We start from the raw sequence: 15,180 nt of genomic DNA, 5'->3' as shown, positions 1-15,180 counted from the left end.
AAATCAACATGTAGGCCAGTATCAGCAGCACAATTTTCATTTCTGATACCACTTGTCAATAGTTGCTTCTTCTAAGAGCACACAACATAAAGCTCACTTCCTTCTCTACACATTGCATGGTATAGCTTTAAGTGATCATGTAGAAACTAGTAGATTTCACCCTCAAAGTCTCTCCGAGAGGATTCTCAGGATATGGTTGCAAAATATCCGCTAGCAACCCGGAGGAGAAGCAGTGTGAGGAATTTACCGATGTCACACTGAGGCTTAGCCTGCACACCATTCGGCAACATGTTTATGCAACTTCCAGTGAGCACAGAAAGGGACTTACACCTCAGTGCAATGCTGGTAAGATCCCCCCACTGGTCAGCTGAATGATGCCAGGGGGAAGGGCACAAAGGGGAATTCCTTGCCCCCAGTGAGAGTATGGCCACCATGGTGTAGTGGTTAAGAGCTGGTGGTGAACCAGGTTTGATTCCCCACTCCTTCACATGAGCAGTAGTCTCTTATCTGCTGAATTGGATTTGTTTCCTCACTTCTCCAAATGAAGCCCCACCTTCTTCATGAGGTGTGGGGAGAAGAAAGAAAGGAATTTGTAAGCTACTTTGAGACTCCTTAAAGGAGAGAAAAGTTGGGTATTGTCAGGGATAGCTACTGCCCTCCCTGGCACCACACCGGTCAAAGCCCAAGGCCACACCTGGGGGGGGGACCAGCCTTTCATATACCTGTCTTATGTTAATGGACATTTTGTTCTTAATCACTGTGCTTGGAAACATAGTAAATAGGTGACCTCGCCAACGGCCTCCAGAAGGGGGAGGCTCCCAGCAGAAGACTATCTCCTGACCTTGAGACACTCAGAACTCCATAACAAAACTTTTCACACCTTGTTGTTCTACTAATCTGTGGGAAAATGGGAGGGGGTGTTCCAGCGGGAAACCAAAAGGAATAAATATGTTTTGCAAGAAGCCAGGGTCCTCAGACAACTAATAAAGACTTCTGATTTAATATCCAGAATCCAATTTATTGACTGTTGTACCAGGACCTAACAGGTATAAATCCAAACGCTTCTTCCTACTTCAGAGAGGCAACCTAAACAGCTACGTCTTCCTAAAGCCATTGAATTAGGATTGCACTATTAGCCTCCAATAACATGGAAGTGGAAGAAGTGCACTTCTATTGCTTCTAACACATTCAGGGAAAGAAGAATGGCATCCAACACTAAAGTATTTTTAAGATTATCTTACATGTGTATGATACTATTGATATATATCAACTGAATCTCTGTCTGTATTCCAAGGGCTAACCCAATTGTGATGTACAAAAATACCAGCCATCCCAACACTAAGTAAAGACAGCATTTCAATTTGTGTAATGCCATTGAGCATAGGGAGTCATTTGCTATAAAAGTGAAGCTTCTGGATGCAGACAGCTAAGTAGCATCAGGGTGAAATTCCTACCCAGTCCTGTTATATATTTACTGTACTGGATTCCATAGGAAAGAGAGAAACAAAGCCAAGATTGTAATAATCTTGCAAAGATTGTAATAAGGTTGAGATAAGGATGGACAAAATTCTAGAAGAAAGGCTGGGGTCACCCCCCCCCCCCTTTAAGAGTGGAAAGCCAGCCTTCCACTAGGTCCAGTCCTAAGAAGCCTTACATCCAGTCCTTCAGCATCACAGATGTACCCAAGGCAGGGTTCCAAGGAAGCTCCTATATCCCATCCATGGGCATAAGCTGCCCAGGAGCTACCTATGCTGCCAGCCAGTCCTCAACACACACACACACACACACACACACACACACGGTTTCTGCATTGAGCAGTCAGTTCAACTTTCAGATACTGTATAACAGCTGATAGTAAAACACAGTACAGTGTCCTGAATATACATACTAAATTTCACTCCAATATTTCAGTATTTAAGGAAGATATTCTATGGGAAATACATGCATACCCATACCTACAAAAAGGGAATGCCAAGTAGGCAGGCATAAATAAATGATACTTTATTCAGTCAGCCACTGTATCCATTTTCCTCTATTACAGATTAAAGGGTTTTTTAAATATAATCTTATGGCCCCTTCCGCACACGCAAAATAATGTGTTTTCAATCCAGTTTCACAACGGTTTGCAAGTGGATTTTGCTATTCTGCACAGCTTCAAAGTAATTGAAAGTGGACTGAAAGTGCATTATTCTGCATGTGCGGAAGGGGCCTAATGAAGTAATTAATACCAAAAAATATTATTGACTACACTTTTCAGAGTATCCATTGGAACAGAAGGGATGAGTGTATTTCCCTATTATTTTGTTCTGTAATTTCATTTGTTGCAGTGTTTCTCTCCCGCTTAATTTCACTATGAATATTTCTAAAATTAAATAAAGAATTGGAAGATGATCAGATGATCAGCTATTCCTTGCAGTTTGCTAGCATTTCTGTGCTGGTAAAGCACACATGTGCATTGATAAAAACACTGGAAGAAAACAATGTGATCAAATATATGGATTCAGTAAGAATGTATATAGTTAACAGCAAAATTATTTTTTGTGCAGTGTTTTACTGATGAATACAAGCACACCCATCCCCTTCTTTTACTACCACAGAATTTATTCTAATATTCAGCTGAAATCTAATGTCCTGTAACTTAAGACCACTAGATCTAATCTTGCCTGCTGGACCAACAGAGAACAAGTCTTTCCATCGTCCATCTGACAGCAGTTCTGGTATATAAAGAGTTTAATTATGTCTCTCTTCTACAGAATAGTCCCAATTCTTTCAACCTTTCCTCACAGAGCCCCAATCATCTTTGCTGCCATCCTAATCTATTTTACATGTACGTAAAGTACCGTCAAGTCACAGCTGACTTTAAGCAACCCAATAGGGTTTTCAAGGCAAGAGATTAAAGAGGTGGTTTTCCATTGAATGCATAGCAACCCTGGACTTTCTTGGTGGTCTCGCATCCAAGTGCTAACCAGGACCAAAACAGCTTAGCTTCTGAGATCTGACAAGATCAGGCTAGTCTGGGCCACCTATGTCAGGGCTTTGACTGATATATATAATCCTTAACCGACAAATGCCAGCAGCTTTGCACAATGTGAAACAGTAAAACTGGCTGTATTTGAAAGAATTAATCAGATACGAGCCATCTGCCTGCTCTGTTCGGTTCATGCTGAATGGCTGTTTCAAACGTAGTGGCTGCCAACATCTATTTTTGGCACCAACCAAGACGGGTTTTTTTTTTTAAGAGGGTGGGACAATGAGGATATTTGCCCAGAAAAGCTTTGGACTGACTACTGAAGATTTGATTGGTTGTGTGTTGTTTTTTTTAAGTTGCTTTGGCAGGAGCTGCCACCACAGCCCAAGAATCTGCACTGTATTACTACAATTAAGGTCTGGCAATAATTTTGTGTGACAACTTCAGCAGCCATTTTGTGGCAGCTATTTTGGTGCTGCACCCACCATGCCATGTCAGAATTCCAAATGTGTGCACAGGGTCAAAAAGTTAGGGGATCCCTGCCTTAGACCATCACCAAAGGAGGAGGAGGAGGAGGAGGAGGAGGAGGGGTGATGGTGGTGGTGGTGGTGGTGGCAGCAGCAACCGCCACAGTTGTTTTAAAACATTTATCACTGCAGAAAAAAACCAACTGCATTGCAGGATGCATCCAGCTACAAATGCACAGAGTGCTGTAACAGGAAATTATCAAACAAAAAAACTACAGTAAAGGATTTCTTGTGCATTGATTGCTCTCTGAAAACAAAACCAACTAATTCAAAATTCTAAAATCTGGGAAGAAACTTGTATCAAAAGAATTTCAGAAGCATCCCTAATCTACACACATTTAGCTGTTGGCATTTTCCGGCCATGGGTCATGAGGGAAAGTCTGTGCCCCATTCACAATTGTGTTGAGGGGAAACAAAAACACAGCATGTTCAAGTCCAATCCCATTCTCTCAATTCTGCATCTGTATTGATGTTACTTCCAGCTGCTGCCTGGAACCAAATGTACCAGGCATTATACACATACTTACCAACTACAGAAACCCATATCCCACCTCCCTTCGTTCTCAGTAAATTGTATTAGGAAATGCAGTCAAGCATGAAATGGCTCTTTTGACACCTTCAGCTTAGATGTGCCCTGCATGAAACTGTTTATGCTAGCACCTGTGCATGTGCGTAGAATCAGCCAGTGTCAAAGCTAGGCAAAGTGGTGTGGAGAAGCAGTCGGAAAATACAATTGAAATAAGTCCCCTTCCTTGTTTACTGAAGTACATTTTTCCGAGGTGGAAGCCATTTTATAGCTGATCTGACAACTTTGCTGTGCAATCCTATGCACAGTTGGTCCAGTTTAACTTCAATGGGGATAGACTGGAATAACCGTGCATAATATTGTACCATCAGAGACTGAAAAATGTATGGCATTATTCCCTAAGGCGAGGCAAGCAATTGCTAGGGGATACCCAATCTTTACTGTGACCTCTGCTTCCCCCAGATCTGCTTTGAAGATCTGTAACATATAGACATTGAATTAGTTGTTTAAAAATGTTAAACTGGAATTTCCCAACCCACCACTGGCAACCCTAGTGGGTTCACCTGATGCTCAGAATGCACTTCCATGCTTGTCTCTTCAAACGTTTAAAGCATAAAGATACACAGAGAGGAAGACAAAAGAGATGAACAGCTGAAGAAGAACTTTAAGGACAACACACACCTCACTCATTTTCACAATTCCCCCCTTGTCCTCCTCTGAACTAAATTCAAAATTTTGCAAGGTTTTGGTCTTATTTATTTATGTACATTTCTATCCTGCCCTATACCCAAAGTTATCAGGGCGGGTTACAACATAAAACGCAGTCACCAAAACAGGAGAAGCACTCTATTTTACGTTTTCAAGTACACAAACATTCTATTTTTAATAAAAACCCCAAATCTACAACAAAAGGGAAATGTTATTAAACTGCTAAAATGTGGCATCTCTTGTCTCAGGGCTGCAGCTGGGGAGAGTAGTCCAGCAAGCAGGTTCAAGAACGTGAGGAGAGGCTATAGAAACATTTGCCGACAGAGGAAACTGTAGCTGGTAAATGTTATTTCTAGCCCTGAGACCTGAGGAGCTGAATCTTGGCGGGCATAGGAAGGAGCTGAAAAGGAGTGAAAAAACTCCTGAAGCCAGTTCCAAATGTCAATCTAACATTTACAAAACGGTGTAGAACTGTTTGCAAAGAAATCTCCAATGAGAAGGCCAACGGCTGGGAAAGAAGTTCAAAGTCAGTAAGTAAGATGGGAAGAAAATCTCAAGGAACTGGCTATGATTGTGCTGCTTTTAGGTGCAAGGGTGTTTTAGTTGTCAACCTCCAGGTAAAGCTTGGAGATCTCCCAGAGTTACAACTGATCTCCTCTAGAAAAACAAATGGCTGTTTTGGAGGTAAACTCCATGGAGGTCCCTCCCTCCTCCAAATTCCATCTTCTCCAGGCTGTACGCTCAAATCTCTAGGAGGTTCCTAACCCAGAGTCAGAAATCCTGAGATGTGTATATGTAACATTGCACTGTATCATGGAACAAAAGTTGTATGTAGCATGCAATAGGTGACCCCTCCCCTCATAATAAAAAAGGTAAAGTTTCCCCTTCAGTGGTATCCGACCCTGGGGTACCACTGAAAGCAGTGATTTTATAGGCAAGCCGCTTTTGTGGGGTAATTTGCCATTGCTTTTCCTGGCTATTCTTTACCCCTTAGCTATGAGCTAGGTACTCTTTTACTGACAAAGAAATGGATGGATGGCTGAGTTGCCCATGAGCCAGCTGCCAAGATATCTGACCCACAGTGCTACTCTGACAACTACACTATGCTGAATCTTGTTAGGGCATCTATCCCATGACATGGGGCTCACAGCTTTATTGGGTAAAGTCCTTGTCTTAGACCAAAGCTTCCATGGATCCTTGTTAATTGAGGTGGTGGGGTCCATTTCTTTTTGAGTGGGGAATCAGTGAGAGCAGACCTTTAGATTAGCGGGTGGTTGGGCAAGCTTGGGATCTTTGTTGCCTGTGCATACCAAGACAGCTTTTGCAAGAAATCTGCAGGAAAGCAAGGTAAAGTTTAACAATTTATTAAAGGAAAAATAATAAAAATACAAGCACACAATAATCAAAGCAGCAGAACACACACTAAGATATCAGCAGTGTTGAGGGGAAAGGTTTGGAACAAATGAAGGGAATCTTAGAGGTAATAGTGCATTAGATCCTGAAGCGGCTTTGGGTCCATGAAGCAGAGTCCAGCAACCTGCACCAGGCTCCAAGGAAGCAAGGTAGAAAGCAGATGGCATGCAGCAGCAACTGAACCCAAAGGCAGGCTCAGAAGTACTGGCTGCAGAGCATTGGGCAAGGGGCTATTTTATAGGGAAAATTGGGCTCTCTGGCCATGCTAGAAGAGCCTTAATCTTCCCCCTTTCTGGGGAAAGACAAGAGACAGACATAAAACTTAAGTACTGAGTAATTAATCTAATGGTTTGAGTACTTAAACTGATAGACCCCAAGGGCCTGGAAATGGGCAGAGAGCTGAGTCAATTACAGCTGTAAAACAATAGCAATGTAAATAATGTGGTCTTTAGAGAGAAGTTAGTCAGAGGAAGAAGTTTGGGCAAATACATTTACAATTTCTTTGTCTTTGCAGGGCTAATAGTCCAGGGCTGGAGATGGGAACACTTCTCAATGCAGAGGAATTATTTTCTCTCAAACCCTTTAGGAAGGGTGTGAGGCAGGTATTTTGCAAGCCAAATATTGAGTTAGGGCAAGTCCAGGCAAGATTTTACTGTCCTTGTGGGTACACTAGCCAATTCAGAGAATGGGTTCCTCATGTTGGCCAGGTATTGCTAGGCACCCCAAGAATTGGCAGAATGGGTAGATATGCTGTTATCTTAAAACAGAGCCCCCATCCACCTACCATGGGTCATTCTGGTAACATCCTGACCCTTCCAAGTTCTGATCCAGAATTTGGGGGTTTCCTTATCAATGTGTCTGTTTAGTCTTGTTTATAAATTCACCCCACTGGAATATTATGGATCAGATACCAAACTAAATTGGGGTGCCTTCAGGTAGCAGAATGGTTTGTGTTGCTACCTCTGAAGAAGAGGCCTCCTTCCATCCATTATCTCCTTTGCTACAAAGGCCAAGGAGCTTCTTCCTCCACTTAGCTATTTTCGTGTTTGCCTCTCCCTCATCCATTACCTCAGAATAAACAGCTTTTAAAGGACTCTCAGCACACTGGGTTGTACACATATTGGTTTTTGACAATGAAAACACTTCCAGCTTGGCCATGCTCACATTCAATTAAACCTTTAGAGCTGAAGGGTTGCCCTGGAACCCAGCAAACATCAATGTCTGTAACATACTTCCCAGGAAAAACATCAAGGCAAGCTGTCAGACCTTCACCTACCATTCTGCTGAAATGGATTCATTTGCTGTGTTGTAGAAAGCAGAAGCACAATTTGCTTAAGAAGAAACTATTTTATGTATTAAAAGTATCTGACAAAAGTACCCAGTACAATCAACACTAAAAAAAAAATATCTGTGGAGGCTTTCGTACCTAGCTTCACCTGCATTCCTTGGAAAAACAGCAGCAACTGGTAATTGCTAACTGGTGTTTAAATTACTGAATCACGTTAATAAAACTGGTGTAAAATTTCTTCAAGCTGTATTTATTTAATTTATTTTAAACATTTATTAGCCTGCTTTCTAGCTTATGGAACTCAAGGAGGTTTACAATATAAGCAAGCAAAAGACATAAAAACCACAATTTAAGACAGTCCAACTAACTTAATCAAATACCTTGCTAAATAAAACTGTCTTCAACTGCCTTGTAAAGATTGAAAGGGAGGGGGCCAGGCATGCTATTGTCAAGAGCTTCTCTTGCAAAGAATGTTACAGGAAAATTCAGTAAGAAGAATTAGGGGCCATGTCATTATATTGTTCAAGAATAACTTTTGTGCTACATAAATTATTTGACCTTTTCTGTGCAAAGCAGGACTTTATGATGGACATCTTTCCTAAACTCTTTTAGAAAAACACTGCTCTGCCAAGCTTATAAAATTGGACATAATGTAGTCTCATACAGAACAATCTCATTAATAAACACTGATCATAACATATTTAAAGAGAAAAAAAGGAACGACGGCTAAATGAATTTATTGGTAAATACATTAACAGGGATAAAGCAGGATTTATAAAGAGAAGAATCCTCATAGATACCACCAAAAAAGCTATAAATATTACGAATAATGCTCAAGATGCAGCAAGTCCTCCTATGCTTCTGCCTCAGAGCACAGCTAAAGCCCTCGACAGAGTGGGATGGACTTAGTAAATCAAAGTTATGGCTATTTTCAACATAAATACTAGATTCATTAAAATGATATATGCTATTTGTTCATTTTGCCATTGCTAAATTGTCAGTTAATGGTCATCTAACAAACTCTCCAGCATTGAAGTATGGTACACAAGAGAGCTGTCTTTCTTCTCTTTTTTTATCTGCACTGGCTATTAAGCCTTTTGTAATGGTGATATGATCGTCATAAAAGATCAATGAAATGTTTGTTATGGACTGATTGTAAAAATTCATTGTCTGCAGATGATATTACGTTAAGAGCACCCATATTGTTTTCCTTCATCTCATTTTCCACAGAAAGACAAATACAGTCTTATTTTGGGGTATAAGCAAAACAGAAAGAAATCAGAGTTAATGGATACTGCTGTGTCATACACTGAAAGGCCCATTACTCATGGAACATTTACCTCCGGCCTTTTAGCTGTGTGGTGAGGCTGAAGTGTGGTCTCCTCGCATTTCTCTGTTCATTGGTGAGGAGGCAATCCAGTCCTCTTCTGCAGCTAGTCTCAATGGACCACTCTTTCCTGATTCTCTTAGCTCCATCCCTCCTAAGGGCACAGATCTCATAACCCTCAGTAGTCCCAATTCTATAGAGCTGATATTCTCTCTCCCACCAATTTCCCTTCATTTTCTCTCCACTCTCTCTCTCTCTCCCAGCCTTTTTCTCGCTGCTGCTCCAGAAGAGGGGCTTGTTTTAAAAAGGAGGATTGTCTGAAGAAAGTTTTTAAAAGTCCTCCTGGACATCAGGGAGGGCAAAAGCAGAGCTGGTCTGGAGCCAGAAACAGCCCTGCTTGTGCTGTTCCTTGCAAAAGGCATCTCTGCTATATTGCTACACTGATATATTGAAATGAGCATTAGAGAAAGAGGACGGAGCCAGCAACAACAGGGCAAGGTGAAGGCAAGGATGACAGTGTGAGGAGTGGGAAGGGTGGAGCTAGGCAGGCCAGCCATGAGTGAAGGAAAGAGGACCAGGGCAAAGCTGTGCTCACTGGAAAATCTCCCCACCCTTGTGGCAAAGCATTAAATTCACGCTACCAGTAGTCTCACTTGCTTTGGGGTGACTAGAAAGTGAAAGTGGGGCTTAAGAAATACATCTGTCAAGTTTCAACTCTCTTGCCAGGATTTCTGTAATTAAAATGTCCATACTTCTAAAGTTATTCTTTCTTTTTCATTCCTCACAACCCTTGATGAGTCAGCAAAGGAGCATAAAAGATTTTGCATGGGCAAGAAAGCACCCCAGAATAAAAACTAACACCATATATAAAACTGTAAATGAAGGTGTGATAGCTATTCCTAATCTTCTGCTGTTGTTACAAGGCTTCAGAGTTGTTTTAATCAGTGGTTAAATATTAATAAATGTTGACTGAAATCTGGTAGAACCAAATACACCAAAATCCTTAGAGGATATTTTGTGGTTTGTGGAAAGAGTGAGTATAGTGGAACATAAAATTATCTGTGTGGGATAAGCAGAAGTATAAATTAAGCCCAACAGCTCCATCCAAAGTAGGGGGACTGGAAGGATTTCAGGGAGCAGCAGCACCTTGTGCTGGCATGTTTGTCCTCCCCAGGGCACTTACTCTGCCAGAGGGGACAGATCCGCTGGAGGGCACACATTCTGCAGCCCCACAACCACAAAACCTGAAGGTTTGGGTCACAGTGAGGCTGTGCTAGCATCCTGCCTAGATGCCACATGGGGCGGGGGGCAGGGCACTGTGTTTCCAGGAGTGGAGTTGACATTAGTCAGTTCCCTCCCGGAGTTTAGGGCCAGTTGCATGGCACACTAGCCCTTGGACATATGCCACACTTTCTGTGGTATACTTCCATTCAGCCCTATGGGGAGGTCCAGGACTTTTCCTTTTTCCCTGCACCGCCCAAAAGCCCTTTTGAAGGGAGCAGGGCAGCACTGTATCAGCAGTGCAGCCCTTGGCCTCCAAGTTTGGATGGGGCTCCAAGTCTCCTTAGAGAGTCTTCTGTGAATGATCACAGCTTTAATAAAGACAGAAGGCTCATTTACTTTTTTTTTTCCAGCTGAGAAAGGTACAGATATTCAAGATGTCTGGATCTGGTAACAAATGGAATGACGTATGAGAAGCCAGGGCACCATTATTTCAATACATATATCTTCAATACGTGAGACATGTTTTGTTAAAGAAGTTAAGTCTTTAATTAGAATTACATCAACTTACTCCCTGTGAAGATGTTCTACTTAATAATAGTACAAGGATGAGGGGTTTATTAGTCTGAACACTTTGAAGGAAGGTAGGTTGAGATAAAAAGGAACAATTTCAGTTCTAGTGGAAAGGGGAAAGAGGTGTTTCATTATACAGGATAAGATTTTGCATAATATACATGCCCGGATTAAAAAAAAATTCTCACAGTACTTCTGTACAAGAGAATTTCAAAATAAAATGCTATGTAAATGGTAGTTACCTGTCACCAGATAAAAGAGAATGTATCCAGTAAGTACTGAAAATGTTCAGGTGACTTGGTGGAATTGTACTATTTACCAGATTATATGTGTGAGTTGTTCTGAGAATAGTGATGAATCTTACCTTCCAAGATGACATGACTGACAGTTGTACCGCCCTCAGGCCAAGCTTTGGATTTCCCTGCCTTGCTACAGTAAACTCGCAGCAGCAGCCAAACAGCTCCACATCAATTCAATGATTGTGGTGGCCAAGATCCACTTGGTTCTACCTCACAACCTGCCCTACATCTGCACAGCAGATTTGATTGAATCTCTGCTTGAGGGGAGGCGGTTCTGTAACATATAAGGAGCTGTGCAAGAATGCATGTGTGAAAATGATGTTACGAGATTGCCAGAAAAATGCCAAATGACAAGCTTCTTTAGAAATGATTTGTTTATTTGCAGCCATGTGTTGATCAATTCGGTCATTATCTGTCCTATGCTGAGGTGATAACGGGCATGTTAGGAAGGAGAAGAGTAGACTTCAATTGGGTGATGGGATGCACAAACTTCCATTCTAACAAGTATACCAAAAAAAGTTAAGGGCATTTCCCCACGGCCAATATATCCCAGGAGAAAACAGGGATCATTCATACCGGGATTTTTCTATCTCGGTTTCTCCCTCCACACAGCAGCCCATCAGCGCGTTCAGGCCAGGAGGAAGAACTTGTCAGCATAGCCCCCGGATGTCGGGAGGCCTGTTTATTATGGGGTTTGCTTTTGCTGCTTTCTGGATGCTGGGGGTGGTGGAATGGGTTAATTGCATTTCTAACTGACTTTTCTCTGTCTTTTGTGTGATGCTATACTGTATCAGGTGCTGCCAAAGGTTGTCTTCAGGTGCTGCCTGGCTGTCTTCACTGTTATCTCATTTGCAGTTCTTTTGGTGGGCATTCCCACGATGGGGGGGGAGGGTGTGCACCCTGCTTTAACTACAGGGGTCTGCACGGGCAAATCTCAGTTCTGGCTTTAGCCAGGGAAGATCCTCATTACCAATAAACTACTGTTCCTCTACATGAGTTTGTTGCAGTTTTTGGGATTCTGACACCAGATTAGTTTCATTTTCCTTGACGACATTGCCGCGCATGTGCGAACTGTCCCGTTTTTTTCCGATGTTCTGATTGGCTGCAGGCAGCGAGGCGAGAAAAATAAACTGGTCCGTCTCCCGCAGTGTTTGCATGGGAGCGGGAGCGGTGCAGTTTTTTAAAAGAACCACCAATTTTATCATTTTTTGAAAGACACAGGATGAGGGAAATCTCACGGGGTGGGCCCGAGTTAGATCTGGAAGCCATGTGGAAATCATGGCCAAAATGGGGTGTTTCCCCTCCTTATCCCAGGATATACTGGTCATGGGGAAAACGCCAAGGAGTCTTATAATATCATTGGGGGGAAATTCTAGGTGCCAGATTTGTGGCTCTGAATGAATTACCAAATAAAATAACAAAGTACAGCAAATCTTCTGACCCATGAGTGAAATATTAGACTCACATCTGCCTGAAGAAATCCAATGGGGAGGGGGGAGATACACACAGAGTAATTATTAAATTTAAGACAAACAGCTACACTTGTAAACTAGAGAACATTTAAGTGTGACAAATAAATCAACACTGGGGAAGCATTATGGAGTACAGCAAGCAGCAATTAGATGGATAATGACATTGTACAAACTGGGGGGAAAATTACAGTATGCAATTTAATTTGCAGCTCCAAGATGTTCCTTCCAAACTTCCAAGTTCATCCATGTGGTGCTTATAACACCAGGAACTGCAGGGGAGGGGGGAGAGAGTTCTTCACATTCTTTTTTTACCCTCATCACATAGAACTATTGCTTTCACTTGTGGAAGTTTTGCAAAGCTGAAAATTGCTGGGTGGTGACTGTCTGAAAGTGGCACAGACAATGATGCAGGAATAACAGTATTCATTTTCAAAAAATGGCCAGTTATGCTCTTTGCAGAAGAAGAAGAAGTTTGGATGTTTACCCCCCTTTCTCTCCTGTAAGGGACTTGCAAACTCCTTTCCCTTCCTCTTCCTACAACACAACACAACTCCCTACAACACAACAGAGAGAGTTCTGAAGAACTGTGACTGCCTCAAGATTACCCAGCAGGAATGTAGGAGTGTGGAAGCAAATCTGGTTCAACAGATAAGACTCATCCGTTCATGTGGAGGTGTGGTGAATCAAATCCAGTTCTCCAGCTTCAAATCCACACCACTACCAGCCAGCGTGGTGTAATGGCTAACAGCAGGTGCACTCTAATCTGGAGAACCGGGTTTGATTCCCTGCTCTTCCACTTGAGCTGTGAAGGCTTATCTGGTGAACCAGATTAGCTTGTGTACTCCAACACACGCCAGCTGTGTGACCTTGAGCTAGTCACAGTTCCTCAGAGCTCTCTCAGCCCCACCCACCTCACAGGGTGCTTGTTGTGGGGGGGGGGGGAGTGGAAGGGAAAGGAGATTGTAAACCCCTTTGAGTCTCCTTATAGGAGAGAAAGGGGAGATATAAATCCAAACTCTTCTTCTTCTCTTTACCACTACAGCATGCTGACTCTCCAACTACTAACCAGATCATTCATAGTTACAGGTTTGGCTTTTTTTACATTATAGCCACTAAAGACCCATTAGTTCCACAGCATTACTGTGAGATGAAAATTCATCAAGGAAGATCATGTGCTTGCTGGCATTTTAGGGGGGCTATATGGAGTATAAAGGGGTCTCTCAGAAGACTACGACAGATATAGTTTTTCCACTAGGAAATGGACACATTTTCTCACAAGGCAAGAGAACGACCTCCTTGCTTTGCAGATGGCTTTTCATTGAATTCAAGAAAGGAACCAAAATTTTGTACCAGCAGGTGACCCTATTTTAGAAAATGTTAGGCTTTTATGCCCCGTTTCAAGAGCAGTTTAGAAAATGACAGCAATTATACAATTCATAGCATAGTTACTGTACCAGTCTCGGTGTGGGGAATATGCAAAAGGTTTTTTGGGAGTGGGAAGATGGTAGAGGAGCTAAAGGAACTTACCCAGGAACACACAATATTTAATAGGTGTGTGTGCTTTTGGCAAAGTCAAAACAAACAGACAAAAAAACCCAAAATACCTTATTGGTATTTGGGGTGGGATGCGGGGGGGGGGGGGGATTCTGGAAAAATGTCAGTAATATAAGGGAGTCTAAAAGAGAGTCCTGAAAAATGTCATTTTGTTCCAGTATTTTTTGAGCTGCTTCAGCTCTACTGCCATTTTTGAAAAGATGGGCCAAACCCCTCTCCTCCCTCCCCCTCACTGGCTGATCACAACCACTGATTCCAAAGCTCACATGGGCTCCAAGACAGCAATGCTGTAGAACTGAATGCTGGACCCAGCCAAGCCCGGAATTAAATTCTGCCCCATCACTTCCAATGTCCACGTGGGATCAGAGGCGGCAGATGGAGCACATGGACTTGGGAGGCAGCAGCATAAAGCTGGATGTGAGCCCAGTACTCAGCTCTGGGCTGCTGCTTCTAAAGTCCATGTAAACTCAGAGATGGCAGGTAGTGCCAGGCCCAGCATTCAGCCCTGCACTGCCTTCTGCCTCCAAGATCCATGTGGGCTTTGGAACCAGCTTGAAATTTGGGGGGATCTAGTTTAATAGACCTGAAAAATTATGAATTTCTCCCCCCAAATTGTTTTCATTTGGTTTTAGAAACAGACAATACAAAATATTTCATTTAGGGGACAGATATTACTAAGTATCCTCTTGGCCTCATCAACTGGGTTTTTTTCCCTTTACTAATAAAAACAAGAAACTGTAATTAAACATCCCTTGGAGGGAAAAAAGGACAAAGTCCCTTTCCCCAATCCCCCACCATCCATTCCTTTTCCTTCCTACCATCCAGGTTTTTCCAAATTTTCAAAAAAAAATCCAGAATTTTAAAACTTGAACCTGGAATATACTGGGGAAAATGTTTTGGACCCTTAGAGGTTGATGTCATGATTCAGCCAGCAACCAAATTACAAACACATGACTTCCAGTTGAATACTTGAGAATAAACCTGAGTGGGCAAAATGATATACTATTCAAAGACAACTACAAAGCAATGTGGGTAATGATACAAGAGGACATGCAGAGATGGTCTAAACGAAAAATCTCATGGCTAGGAAAAATTTCTACAATAAAAATGAACGTACTACCAAAAGTAAACTTTTTAAAATTGCAGATGTTCCTAGTTGAGATATAGGGAAAAAAAACTTTGAATGAATGGCAGAAACAAATAAGTTCATATGGAATGGGGAAAACCCAAGAATTTGATATAGAAACAGAACAAGTTAAATCATGTATGACGATGCAAAATTTTGAGGAATAACTCTTCAACAA

The 15,180-nt window shown here is 42.1% G+C and overlaps 1 protein-coding gene across 14 annotated transcripts in view; it reads right to left on the bottom strand.

Moving 5' to 3' along the window:
• NRXN3 (neurexin 3) overlaps positions 1-15,180 on the bottom strand; it is a 1,536,364-nt gene that overhangs the window by 993,800 nt on the left and 527,384 nt on the right. The gene's annotated exons all lie outside the window — the stretch shown is intronic.

The sequence above is a fragment of the Sphaerodactylus townsendi genome, linkage group LG02 (genome assembly GCF_021028975.2).
Source record: "Sphaerodactylus townsendi isolate TG3544 linkage group LG02, MPM_Stown_v2.3, whole genome shotgun sequence".
NCBI lineage: Eukaryota > Metazoa > Chordata > Lepidosauria > Squamata > Sphaerodactylidae > Sphaerodactylus > Sphaerodactylus townsendi.
This window is presented reverse-complemented; position numbering and strand designations above follow the sequence as displayed.